Here is a 13681-nt window from a genome sequence, read left to right as displayed (position 1 = left end):
CACATAACACTTTGTATCTGGAAACAGTAGTGGAACTGGTTTTATGGAATCTAAACATTCCTGAACTATTCAGACATCCTGAAAGGTGATACTATAAATGGCTCACTATATGATCAGTTCTACAGTCAATGTGATCTAACGTATCATTAAATCATTGGATAACTCATGACTGCCCTGCATGACCCCTGTCAAGCAACGTCAGTAGCCTGTGTATTTTCCCAGACCCAAATGTGCTATAGACTTATGTCCACTGGCCATACAAATACATCTGTTGATAGTAAACCTAAAGGGTACCTAATGTACATAACAGCTTTTCAACCTAAAGGCTTTAGCATTACTTAAATGTGAACTTTATAGTGTGTGGTATAGTGAGACAGTCTCTTTTGGACAATATTGGGTGTCTGCTTTGGAAGTGAAATGGCTTTACTCAAATCACGGGTGTGCTCTGAGAAGGAATGAGAGAGAGACAAACAGAGAGAGGGAAAGAGAGAGAGAAAAGATTGTCAGGATCACCTGGAGGAGGACGTGAAAGAACCTCATCGCTTTCTGTGATAAATGCGGCCCAGCCCTGCTCACATTATTTTCTTTCCCAGGATTCTTTCTTGCAAATCAGTCCAGGGAGTAGACAATAGATAATGTTGTTTGTTCATTTCTTTAGGTCCTAGCTCAAGGAGAGTTGTATGTCCTCTCTCTGTGTTTTCAGGCTGGAATCATTGGCAGCAGCTAGAGGATCAGGACATGAATGTCCACTGAAGCGGATGTCTTGGAGGGGTTGGTAGAACGTTGTTTCGTTGATGAAGAGAAGAATAATGTCTGTATGTGGGATGACGGGACCAGGGCTTGGTCTGTCTGTGTTCCTGTTGGCTCTGCTTTATCTTCAATGCTCAGGTAGGACTGACTTGGTTGACCGTTGGTTCTGTCTTGCCAATCATACATGTAAAGGTAGCTACTGTAAAGCTATATTGTATTTATTTTAGCCAATATTGGTTGGGCTCAAGAGCAGCCATCCAGACCTAGATAATTGTGTTATGATATTACAATACAGGTTGAGAATGTAGACAGACAGCAATATTTGCAGTGGTGCCTTGGTTTCACTGATGTCCCTTAAATCAGGAAAATACAATCTCAGACCAATTCACATTGGAATAGTCAAACAGTCAAACAACCCTTTCCATGAGAAGTAGTGCGCTTTGCCTCCTAGGCAAATGAGGACTAGGCTGTGTCACAGGCTATGACTGGTTATGTTGCGTTTCTCTCCTTGCTGTCTCTTCTCCCCTCCCATTTCTCTCATTCATTGTACCCATCTCTTCCTCATACCCCCTCATCATCCATCCTCCAGCCCAGAAAAACTACACTACGCTACCAAATAACGTAACAGTGGCTGTTGGCAAGCCTGCTACCTTCCAGTGTGGTGTGTCCCCTCCTCCTAGACAACTCAACTTCACCCTCTATGGTAGCCATGGAAACAGAACCCTTATCTGCCCAGGAGACCACAATGAGTACCTGGCTGCCCAGGTGAGTGGCACAGCCTTAGCTTATATTATACCAACCATCCAGGTTACAGGTATTTGCTCTGTACAGGACTGGATGACGCAGGTGACCTAATTAGTATGACCATTGGTACAGCTGAAATCACTGAGAAATCCATACAGAAGCTCAATTCAGCAGGCCTGTTGGAGTGCAAAACAATTACTTTCATTGCCTCTTTATTACTTGCTAATTGGAGTCTTTATGCATCACCAGATGAGATAAGATATAATCTCTCTCCTCTCTCTCTCTCTCTCTCTCTCTCTCTTTTTTTTTATTTTATTTTTTATTTTTTTATTTTTTTAGGGGTGGATCAGCTTAGTATTGCGGAAAGAATGTTGCTTCCAATGTAATTGTCTGCATCATTTCCAATCCCCCATATTTTTTTGGGTAAATATATATATCCATACACGTATGCATACATATACACATATATACATACACATACCTATATAGACATACATACTTTTTAAAGAATATGCCTTTATTATTATTCCCCGCGACCCTACCACCAATCCCCCAATTGGAGTAAACTTATAAACACTTCTGCTTTTACCTTCAATTTCTACATCTTATACCTATCTTACAGACACAGTCCACTTTACAATAGTTCTCTCTTATTTGTTCTTAGTCCTTCCTCTATTTCTGTTGTCCATCCAATTTTATTTCCACTTGTAACTGTGCTATTTCACAAAAGCTCCGCACCTATACACATTTCACAGATCCCGTATGCCCTATATTGTTTATCTTGTTATTAGTCCCACCCTTCAGCTCCACCCAACCCCTCCCATCTATCTTCCAACATCATCCATTTCGGATTTCTATTTGCCATACATTTCTCAACTGTGCTGTGATGCTTCACAAAAGACCTGAACCTTCCTATTCTCATAGCTTCTACGGATTGTAAATTAAAAATAAACATCTTTGCCAAAATAATTATTATATTATTGATTGATTGACTATGGCTTTTCAAATCTCCCAGTATTGCTATCTGTAGCGATAGTTTTAGGCAAATGTTGCAATTCTTCAGCCATTCCTGGACCTGTGACCAAAAACGAGCTACATATGGACAATACCAAAATAAATGATCTAATGACTCTGCCTCCTCACAACAGAATCTGCAGAGCTGGGAAGATTGTATACCCCATATATATAACATTCTATTAGTTGCAAGAATTTTGTACAGTAATTTATATTGAAAAATTCGATGTTTTGAATCCGGCGTTGTTTTGCGTATCAATTCATAAACCATGTGCCATGGAATGGGTACATCGAAAATCTCTTCCCAACTATTTTGCAATTTGTATGGCACAGCTGTTAGTTTTTTGGTCCTTAAATGAAATTGGTATATGTTTTTATTTATCACACTTTTCTTTAACCATTTTTGTTCTTTAATACAGGGCCGACATACAAGTTCCTTACTTTTTTCCCCTTCTACTTGCCTCTTCCATTTTTGTTGTAATGCTGCAATTAATTGGTTGTAATTTTGGGTAGAGCAGACTTTTCCATATGTCTGTGTTAGCTGCATGTGTGACATAACTCCACCAGTCCTATTTATGATATCATTCACAAAAATTATACCTTTTTTAAACATTTCTTCGATAAATACAGTTTTTTTATCAATTATTATATTTGAATTTAACCACAATATTTGTTGTACTATTTGTTCCGTCCTTTCAGGTGGATTAAACTGAAATTGCAACCAACTTTCTAAGGCTTGTTTAAAGAATAAGGATATTTTGGAGATTATTTCCTTTTCAAACAACCGAAAGTGAGCAGGTGTAATCTGAATAAAGGGAAAAAGGCCCTTCTTGAACATAGGATGAGACATTCGTACCAGTTTACTAGAGAACCAGTTTGGATTTAAGTATAACTTTTGTATGACCGATGCCTTTAGTGAGAGGTCTAATGCTTTAATATTTAATAATTTCTGCCCTCCGAATTCATATTCGTTATATAAATAGGCCCTTTTAATTTTATCTGGCTTGCCGTTCCAAATAAAATTGAATATTTTTTGTTCATATAATTTAAAAAACAGGTCACTAGGTGTAGGCAAAACCATAAGCAAATAGGTAAACTGTGATATGACTAAAGAGTTAATTAGGGTGATTTTTCCACAAATAGACAGGTATTTTCCTTTCCATGGTAGCAAGATCTTATCTATTTTTGCTAACTTTCTATAAAAATTTATTGGAGTGAGATCATTTCTTTCTTTTGGGATTTTTATACCGAGTACGTCCACATCTCCGTCAGACCATTCAATTGGTAAACTACATGGCAATATAAAATGTGTATTTTTTAGTGATCCAATACGTAATATGGTACATTTATCATAATTTGGTTTTAATCCAGAGAGGATAGCAAAGGTATCTAGATCCTCTATGAGGCCCTGGAGAGACTCTAGTTGTGGTTTTAAAAGAAAACATGAATCATCAGCGTACAATGACACCTTAGTTTTTAAGCCATGGATTTCTAATCCTTTAATATTAATGTTTGATCTAATTTTAACAGCTAACATTTCGATGGCAATAATAAATAGATATGCCGATAGTGGACAACCTTGTTTTACTCCTCTAGATAGTTTAAAACTTTCTGAGATGTAGCCATTATTTACTATTTTACACCTAGGGTTACTATACATAATTTTAACCCATTTTATAAGAGATTCCCCAAAATTGAAATATTCTAGGCATTTATATATAAACTCCAGTCGTACTTTATCAAAAGCCTTTTCAAAATCAGCTATGAAAACCAGGCCTGGTGTCCCCGATATCTCATAGTGTTCTATTGTTTCCAGTACTTGCCTTATATTATCTCCAATGTATCGTCCATGTAAAAAACCTGTCTGATTAGGATGAATAATATCTGACAAAACTTTTTTTATTCTATGCGCCAAGCATTTTGCTAGGATTTTTGCATCACAACACTGAAGTGTAAGAGGTCTCCAATTTTTTAATTGGACTGGATCTTTATATATACCACTTGGGTCCTGTTTCAGTAATAACGATATCAGACCTTCTTGTTGTGTGTCTGATAATCTACCATTTATATAGGAGTGGTTAAAACAAGTTAATAATGGTCCTTTGAGTATATCAAAAAACGTTTTGTATACTTCCACTGGTATGCCATCCAGCCCTGGAGTTTTCCCATCTTTAAAGGCCCCAATTGCAACAAGCATTTCCTCCTCTGTAATTTGGCCTTCACATGAGTCTTTCTGTTCAGATGTTAATTTTACATTATTAATAGGAAAAAAATCCATACAATTAGTTTCAGTTAGTGGAGATGGAGGAGCCTGAAACGAAAACATATTCTTAAAGTACTTTACTTCCTCTTTCAAAATATCATTTGGTGAATCATGCGTGACTCCATCATTTGTCACAAGTTAATACATTTTTTTTGGTAGCATTTCTATATTGAAGATTGAAAAAGAATTTGGTGCATTTTTCCCCATATTCCATCCAGTTCGCTTTATTTTTATAATATATTACACTGGATCTTTCTTGAATAAGTTCCTCCATTTCTTTTTGTTTTTCCTCTAAATTATTCTGTGCCTCTATGGTACCGTTTTTATTGCTATCTAACTGTGCTGTTAGTCCTTCAATTTCCTTTGTTAATATGGACTCTTTTGATCTAAATTGCTTTTGTTTTATAGATGAGTACTGAATTGCATGGCCTCTAAAGGCACACTTAAGTGTCCCATACAATAAGGGGATCTGCTGTACCTATGTTATGTCTGAAAAAGTCAGTTATAAAATCTTCTGTCCTAGTTCTAAACAATTTATCATCTAGTAGACTTTGATTAAATTTCCAATATCCTCGCCCACGTGGAAATTCTGTAAGAGAAATATATATGCCAATTATGTGATGATCCGACCGCATTCTATCCCCTATCAACACTTTTTTAACTTTTGGTGCCAGAGAGAATGGAATAAGAAAGTAGTCAAGACGTGTAAAGGCAGTCATTGTTGTTCTCCCCCTTAGACGAGAAGGAGCATGGATAGGACCAAGATGCGGATTGAGGGAAATAAGCCATCTTTTAATGAAAAACAGCAAACAAGACACTACAAACTACAAAACAACAAACGTGACTAACCTTCAACTGTCCTGTGAGGACACAGGAACAAACACCCACAAAAGCCTACTGCCTATGGCTACCTTAAATCTGGCTCCCAATCAGAGACAAATGAATGACAGCTGTCTCTGATTGAGACCCAATCTAGGCAGCCATAGACATAACTAGACAACCTAACAAACACTATCCCATACACATACAACACCCATAGACTAACCAAACACACACAACATACAATGCCCACCCCAACTCACGCCCTGACCAACTAAACATAATCAAAATAACATAAAAATAGGTCAGGAACGTGACATAACCCCCCCCTCAAGGTGCGTACTCCGAACGCACCACCAAAAGTCTAGGGGAGGGTCTGGGTGGGCATCTGTCCACGGTGGTGGCTCCGGCTCTGGACGCTGCCCCCACACCACCATAGTCACTCCCCGCTTCCGTATACCCCACCCAATGACCACCCTCCAACTAATCCCACCTAACTGAATGGGCAGCACCGGGACAAGGGGCAGCACCGGGACAAGGGGCAGCACCGGGACAAGGGGCAGCACCGGGACAAGGGGCAGCACCGGGACAAGGGGCAGCACCGGGACAAGGGGCAGCACCGGGACAAGGGGCAGCACCGGGACAAGGGGCAGCACCGGGACGAGGGGCAGCACCGGGACGAGGGGCAGCACCGGGACGAGGGGCAGCACCGGGACGAGGGGCAGCACCGGGACGAGGGGCAGCACCGGGACGAGGGGCAGCACCGGGACGAGGGACTCCGGCAGGTCCGGGCTGAGGGACTCCGGCAGGTCCGGGCTGAGGGACTCCGGCAGGTCCGGGCTGAGGGACTCCGGCAGGTCCGGGCTGAGGGACTCCGGCAGGTCCGGGCTGAGGGACTCCGGCAGGTCCGGGCTGAGGGACTCCGGCAGGTCCGGGCTGAGGGACTCCGGCAGGTCCGGGCTGAGGGACTCCGGCAGGTCCGGGCTGAGGGACTCCGGCAGGTCCGGGCTGAGGGACTCCGGCAGGTCCGGGCTGAGGGACTCCGGCAGGTCCGGGCTGAGGGACTCCGGCAGGTCCGGGCTGAGGGACTCCGGCAGGTCCGGGCTGAGGGACTCCGGCAGGTCCGGGCTGGACGGCTCCGGCAGGTCCGGGCTGGACGGCTCCGGCAGGTCATGGCAGGACGGCTCCGGCTGGTCATGGCAGGACGGCTCCGGCTGGTCATGGCAGGACGGCTCCGGCTGGTCATGGCAGGACGGCTCCGGCTGGTCATGGCAGGACGGCTCCGGCTGGTCATGGCAGGACGGCTCCGGCTGGTCATGGCAGGACGGCTCCGGCTGGTCATGGCAGGACGGCTCCGGCTGGTCATGGCAGGACGGCTCCGGCTGGTCATGGCAGGACGGCTCCGGCTGGTCATGGCAGGACGGCTCCGGCTGGTCATGGCAGGACGGCTCTGGCGCTAGGCAGACGGCAGACTCTGGCCGGCTGAGACGCACTATAGGCCTGGTGCGTGGTACCGGAACTGGAGGCACCGGGCCGTGGGCACGCACCTCAGAGCGAGTGCGGGGAACAGGAACTGGGCACACTGGACTCTCGTGGCGCACTCCAGGCCTGGTGCGTGGTACCGGAACTGGAGGCACCGGGCTGGAGACCCGCACCATAGGGAGAGTGCGTGGAAGAGGAACAGGGCTCTGGAGATGCACTGGAAGCCTGGTGCGTGGTGTAGGCACTGGTGGTACTGAGCTGGGGTGGGAAGGTGGCGCCGGATATACCGGACCGTGAAGGAGGACACGTGCTCTTGAGCACCGAGCCTCCCCAACCCTACCAGGTTGAATGGTCCCCGTAGCCCTGCCAGTGCGGCGAGGTGGAATAGCCCGCACTGGCCTATGCAGGCGAACCGGGGACACCACCTGTAAGGCTGGTGCCATGTACGCCGGCCCGAGGAGACGTACTGGAGACCAGATACGTTGGGCCGGCTTCATGGCACTCGGCTCGATGCCCAACCTAGCCCTCCCAGTGCGGCAAGGTGGAATAGCCCGCACTGGGCTAAGCACGCGTACTGGGGACACCGTGCGCTTTACCGCATAACACGGTGTCTGACCAGTACGACGCCCTCTTACTCCACGGCAAGCCCGGGGAGTTGGCTCAGGTATCCAACCCGGCTTCGCCACACTCCCCGTTAGCCCCCCCCCCCAAGAAATTCTTGGGTGAGCCTCTCGGGCTTCCAGCCTCTCATACGTGCTGCCTCCTCAATCCACCGCTCCTGGGCTGTGGCTGCCTTCTTCACCTCCCGAGAGCGGCGATTCTCTCCAACCCTTCCCCAGGGTCCTTTTCCGTCCATGATCTCCCAAGACCATTCCTCCTGTGTCCAGTGCCTTAGTTCTTTTTCTCTCTCCTCAATCCGCTTGGTCCTGTTGTGGTGGGTGTTTCTGTAAAGGCAGTCATTGTTGTTCTCCCCCTTAGACGAGAAGGAGCATGGATAGGACCAAGATGCGGATTGAGGGAAATAAGCCATCTTTTAATGAAAAACAGCAAACAAGACACTACAAACTACAAAACAACAAACGTGACTAACCTTCAACTGTCCTGTGAGGACACAGGAACAAACACCCACAAAAGCCTACTGCCTATGGCTACCTTAAATCTGGCTCCCAATCAGAGACAAATGAATGACAGCTGTCTCTGATTGAGACCCAATCTAGGCAGCCATAGACATAACTAGACAACCTAACAAACACTATCCCATACACATACAACACCCATAGACTAACCAAACACACACAACATACAATGCCCACCCCAACTCACGCCCTGACCAACTAAACATAATCAAAATAACATAAAAATAGGTCAGGAACGTGACATAACCCCCCCCTCAAGGTGCGTACTCCGAACGCACCACCAAAAGTCTAGGGGAGGGTCTGGGTGGGCATCTGTCCACGGTGGTGGCTCCGGCTCTGGACGCTGCCCCCACACCACCATAGTCACTCCCCGCTTCCGTATACCCCACCCAATGACCACCCTCCAACTAATCCCACCTAACTGAATGGGCAGCACCGGGACAAGGGGCAGCACCGGGACAAGGGGCAGCACCGGGACAAGGGGCAGCACCGGGACAAGGGGCAGCACCGGGACAAGGGGCAGCACCGGGACAAGGGGCAGCACCGGGACAAGGGGCAGCACCGGGACAAGGGGCAGCACCGGGACAAGGGGCAGCACCGGGACAAGGGGCAGCACCGGGACGAGGGGCAGCACCGGGACGAGGGGCAGCACCGGGACGAGGGGCAGCACCGGGACGAGGGGCAGCACCGGGACGAGGGGCAGCACCGGGACGAGGGGCAGCACCGGGACGAGGGGCAGCACCGGGACGAGGGGCAGCACCGGGACGAGGGACTCCGGCAGGTCCGGGCTGAGGGACTCCGGCAGGTCCGGGCTGAGGGACTCCGGCAGGTCCGGGCTGAGGGACTCCGGCAGGTCCGGGCTGAGGGACTCCGGCAGGTCCGGGCTGAGGGACTCCGGCAGGTCCGGGCTGAGGGACTCCGGCAGGTCCGGGCTGAGGGACTCCGGCAGGTCCGGGCTGAGGGACTCCGGCAGGTCCGGGCTGAGGGACTCCGGCAGGTCCGGGCTGAGGGACTCCGGCAGGTCCGGGCTGAGGGACTCCGGCAGGTCCGGGCTGAGGGACTCCGGCAGGTCCGGGCTGAGGGACTCCGGCAGGTCCGGGCTGAGGGACTCCGGCAGGTCCGGGCTGGACGGCTCCGGCAGGTCCGGGCTGGACGGCTCCGGCAGGTCATGGCAGGACGGCTCCGGCTGGTCATGGCAGGACGGCTCCGGCTGGTCATGGCAGGACGGCTCCGGCTGGTCATGGCAGGACGGCTCCGGCTGGTCATGGCAGGACGGCTCCGGCTGGTCATGGCAGGACGGCTCCGGCTGGTCATGGCAGGACGGCTCCGGCTGGTCATGGCAGGACGGCTCCGGCTGGTCATGGCAGGACGGCTCCGGCTGGTCATGGCAGGACGGCTCCGGCTGGTCATGGCAGGACGGCTCCGGCTGGTCATGGCAGGACGGCTCCGGCTGGTCATGGCAGGACGGCTCTGGCGCTAGGCAGACGGCAGACTCTGGCCGGCTGAGACGCACTATAGGCCTGGTGCGTGGTACCGGAACTGGAGGCACCGGGCCGTGGGCACGCACCTCAGAGCGAGTGCGGGGAACAGGAACTGGGCACACTGGACTCTCGTGGCGCACTCCAGGCCTGGTGCGTGGTACCGGAACTGGAGGCACCGGGCTGGAGACCCGCACCATAGGGAGAGTGCGTGGAAGAGGAACAGGGCTCTGGAGATGCACTGGAAGCCTGGTGCGTGGTGTAGGCACTGGTGGTACTGAGCTGGGGTGGGAAGGTGGCGCCGGATATACCGGACCGTGAAGGAGGACACGTGCTCTTGAGCACCGAGCCTCCCCAACCCTACCAGGTTGAATGGTCCCCGTAGCCCTGCCAGTGCGGCGAGGTGGAATAGCCCGCACTGGCCTATGCAGGCGAACCGGGGACACCACCTGTAAGGCTGGTGCCATGTACGCCGGCCCGAGGAGACGTACTGGAGACCAGATACGTTGGGCCGGCTTCATGGCACTCGGCTCGATGCCCAACCTAGCCCTCCCAGTGCGGCAAGGTGGAATAGCCCGCACTGGGCTAAGCACGCGTACTGGGGACACCGTGCGCTTTACCGCATAACACGGTGTCTGACCAGTACGACGCCCTCTTACTCCACGGCAAGCCCGGGGAGTTGGCTCAGGTATCCAACCCGGCTTCGCCACACTCCCCGTTAGCCCCCCCCCCCAAGAAATTCTTGGGTGAGCCTCTCGGGCTTCCAGCCTCTCATACGTGCTGCCTCCTCAATCCACCGCTCCTGGGCTGTGGCTGCCTTCTTCACCTCCCGAGAGCGGCGATTCTCTCCAACCCTTCCCCAGGGTCCTTTTCCGTCCATGATCTCCCAAGACCATTCCTCCTGTGTCCAGTGCCTTAGTTCTTTTTCTCTCTCCTCAATCCGCTTGGTCCTGTTGTGGTGGGTGTTTCTGTAAAGGCAGTCATTGTTGTTCTCCCCCTTAGACGAGAAGGAGCATGGATAGGACCAAGATGCGGATTGAGGGAAATAAGCCATCTTTTAATGAAAAACAGCAAACAAGACACTACAAACTACAAAACAACAAACGTGACTAACCTTCAACTGTCCTGTGAGGACACAGGAACAAACACCCACAAAAGCCTACTGCCTATGGCTACCTTAAATCTGGCTCCCAATCAGAGACAAATGAATGACAGCTGTCTCTGATTGAGACCCAATCTAGGCAGCCATAGACATAACTAGACAACCTAACAAACACTATCCCATACACATACAACACTCATAGACTAACCAAACACACACAACATACAATGCCCACCCCAACTCACGCCCTGACCAACTAAACATAATCAAAATAACATAAAAATAGGTCAGGAACGTGACAAGACGACTAGCTTGATTCAGCCTCCGCCATGTATATCTCACTAAATCAGGGTATTTAAATCTCCATATATCCACTAATTCCAATATATCCATGACATTCATGATTTCCTTAAGTGCCTGAGGGTGATAATTTGTAGTGTGATTTCCTTTCCGGTCTATAGAGCTATTTAAGACCGTATTAAAATCTCCCATTATAATAATAGAGTCTAGTGTTGCTTGTAGAGTTGATAAGTTCTTATATATATTTTCAAAGAAGCTTGGATCATCATTATTCGGACCGTATAGGTTAACAAGCCATATTTGTTTATTGTCCAATAACATATTTAAAATAATCCATCTACCTTTAGGATCTGTTTGGACAATTTGCACATTTGGATCAAAATTATTGTTAATTAAGATCATCACCCCTTTTGAATTTCTTTGCCCATGGGAGAAATATATTTTGCCCACCCAGTTCTTTTTCCACAAAACTTCATCTAAAACTGTTGAATGGGTTTCCTGTAAACAATAAATATTATAATCCTTCTCTTTTAGCCAGGTAAATACTGATCGTCTTTTCTTATTATCTGCTACGCCATTACAATTGTAACTGGCTATACTTATTTCACCACTTACCATGAGACACACCTTTCATTCTTTTAATCAGAATATATTTTTGTAAACGTACTATTAAAAAGTAACATAATGATTGAGTGTCTATATAGTTGTACCATGATATTTGCATTTCTACTAAGTAAACCTCCAATTGGTCCCTACTATTCCACCCGCTAAAAGGCCTCATCTCGAGATGGCTTGTCATCCCAATGCCCGGCAGACCACCCTCGACCCCCTGTATCCCATAGCCCTGAACCGACTGGGATCCATTCTTTGAAAAGAGCATACAGTTCCATTTACCGAATTGAAGTAAATCAATTGCCATATGCATTTCCATTGCCGTCACCTCGATTTGTATTATATATAGCTGTGGATCATCCTCTATTGTACCTTACATCTTTTACTTCTTCTTTCGCAACAGTTGTGGGATACACACATACATACTCAGCCCTTACCCCCACACAACCATAAGCTCACTTTCTCAACAGTTGCACCATCCCAGAGCCCAACTCAAGATGGGTCATGATTTACAAATGCTTTTTCTCTCTCTCTCTCTCTCTCTCTCTCTCTCTCTCTCTCTCTCTCTCTCTCTCTCTCTCTCTCTCCTCTCAGTCAATAAAAGGGTACTGTGATAACACAGGTAAAGAGCTCTTTGCAATATGGCTTATCAGTGGGACGTCCCGCTCTGACAACAACACACGTGTGGTATGTGAGAGCTCAGAGCGACCACTAGTGGATGGATACCTCTGGGTGTACGGTAAATACACCTCTCTAATACACCTTCCCTGAGCATGGTATTGGACATTGTCATCATCAGCTAACCCTAATCTCTTTGTCTGTCTGTCTGTCTGTCTGTCTGTCTGTCTGTCTCTCTCTCTCTCTATCCTGTTTGTCTGTCTGTCCTCTTCGGATACATTTTCAGAAGACGGCAGTTACTTTGCCACCCTCATTGGCTGCGTCATTGGTGGTTTCTTTGGTATCCTCATCGTCATTGGTCTGTCGTACACTGTGCTCAGGAGATCTGAGAGGTTCCAGCTCTGTTTCAGTAAGTACCTCTCTCCTTCAGCCCTAACAGAGGATGGACCAGAGAATAATGCCCTGCCCTGCGATGTTCATATGGTTCTCGTCTCTTTTCTTGTGTTTGTGTCAACAGGGGGAAAAGACCGTGAGGATGACATCACCACAATGGTGACAAAGGATTAAACACATACCTTTCAATACTGTTGGATTTACTTATTCAACTTCTTAAGGTGACACTTTGTGGGAGGTTTTAGCATATGCAGAATTTTAATTGTAATTTCTATTTTGTTTTTATTATTTGCTTATCTAGCAGTATGCAGTATCTGATACTAGCTGATACTAAGATTTTAGATTTGTTTTGCCTTTGTTTGTTCAGCCGCAGTTCTACTATTTGTCCAGCAGAGAGCAGCCATGACAGTACAGGAACTGAAGTTCAATGAAGCTGAGATACTACTAAAGCTTTTTAATAATGTACTATAATTGTGCGTCTCTGACTTTCCCTCTACTCCAGAATACTGAAGTTTGTTCCTTTTTTATACTGCGTTGTATAGCTCCATTAATTGTTTTACAGTTATGCTGGCAGCCATCTAACACCTGTTTTCACTGCATAAACAATAGAGAGCAGGACATCTGAGTAGCTGTCTAAAGTGTTCCAGTGGAGGATCAGTAGAGGTGGTGCAATGTTGACTCAGCTGGCCTGCTATGCTCTGGTATGACTCTGACACGGACACAACTCACATCACTCCAGATCCCACAATATGCTAATTTGTTTAGAATTACATACATTCCTTTGAGATGTATTCATATTTTTTATTCATGCTCCCCATCTTCAGAGTGGCTTGTCAGAGGATATGATCAAATGCTCAACGGCCCTTAGATGGTTTGTTTAGTGACACATATGCCTCCTAACAAGTAAGAGTAGTGTACATTTTGAGTGTGCCAGCACTAGCGTGCTTGTGTCAGTGCATGCAGGCATGCT

The sequence above is a fragment of the Salvelinus fontinalis genome, chromosome 38, assembly GCF_029448725.1.
Source record: "Salvelinus fontinalis isolate EN_2023a chromosome 38, ASM2944872v1, whole genome shotgun sequence".
Lineage (NCBI taxonomy): Eukaryota > Metazoa > Chordata > Actinopteri > Salmoniformes > Salmonidae > Salvelinus > Salvelinus fontinalis.
Note: the sequence above shows the minus strand (reverse complement) of the source record.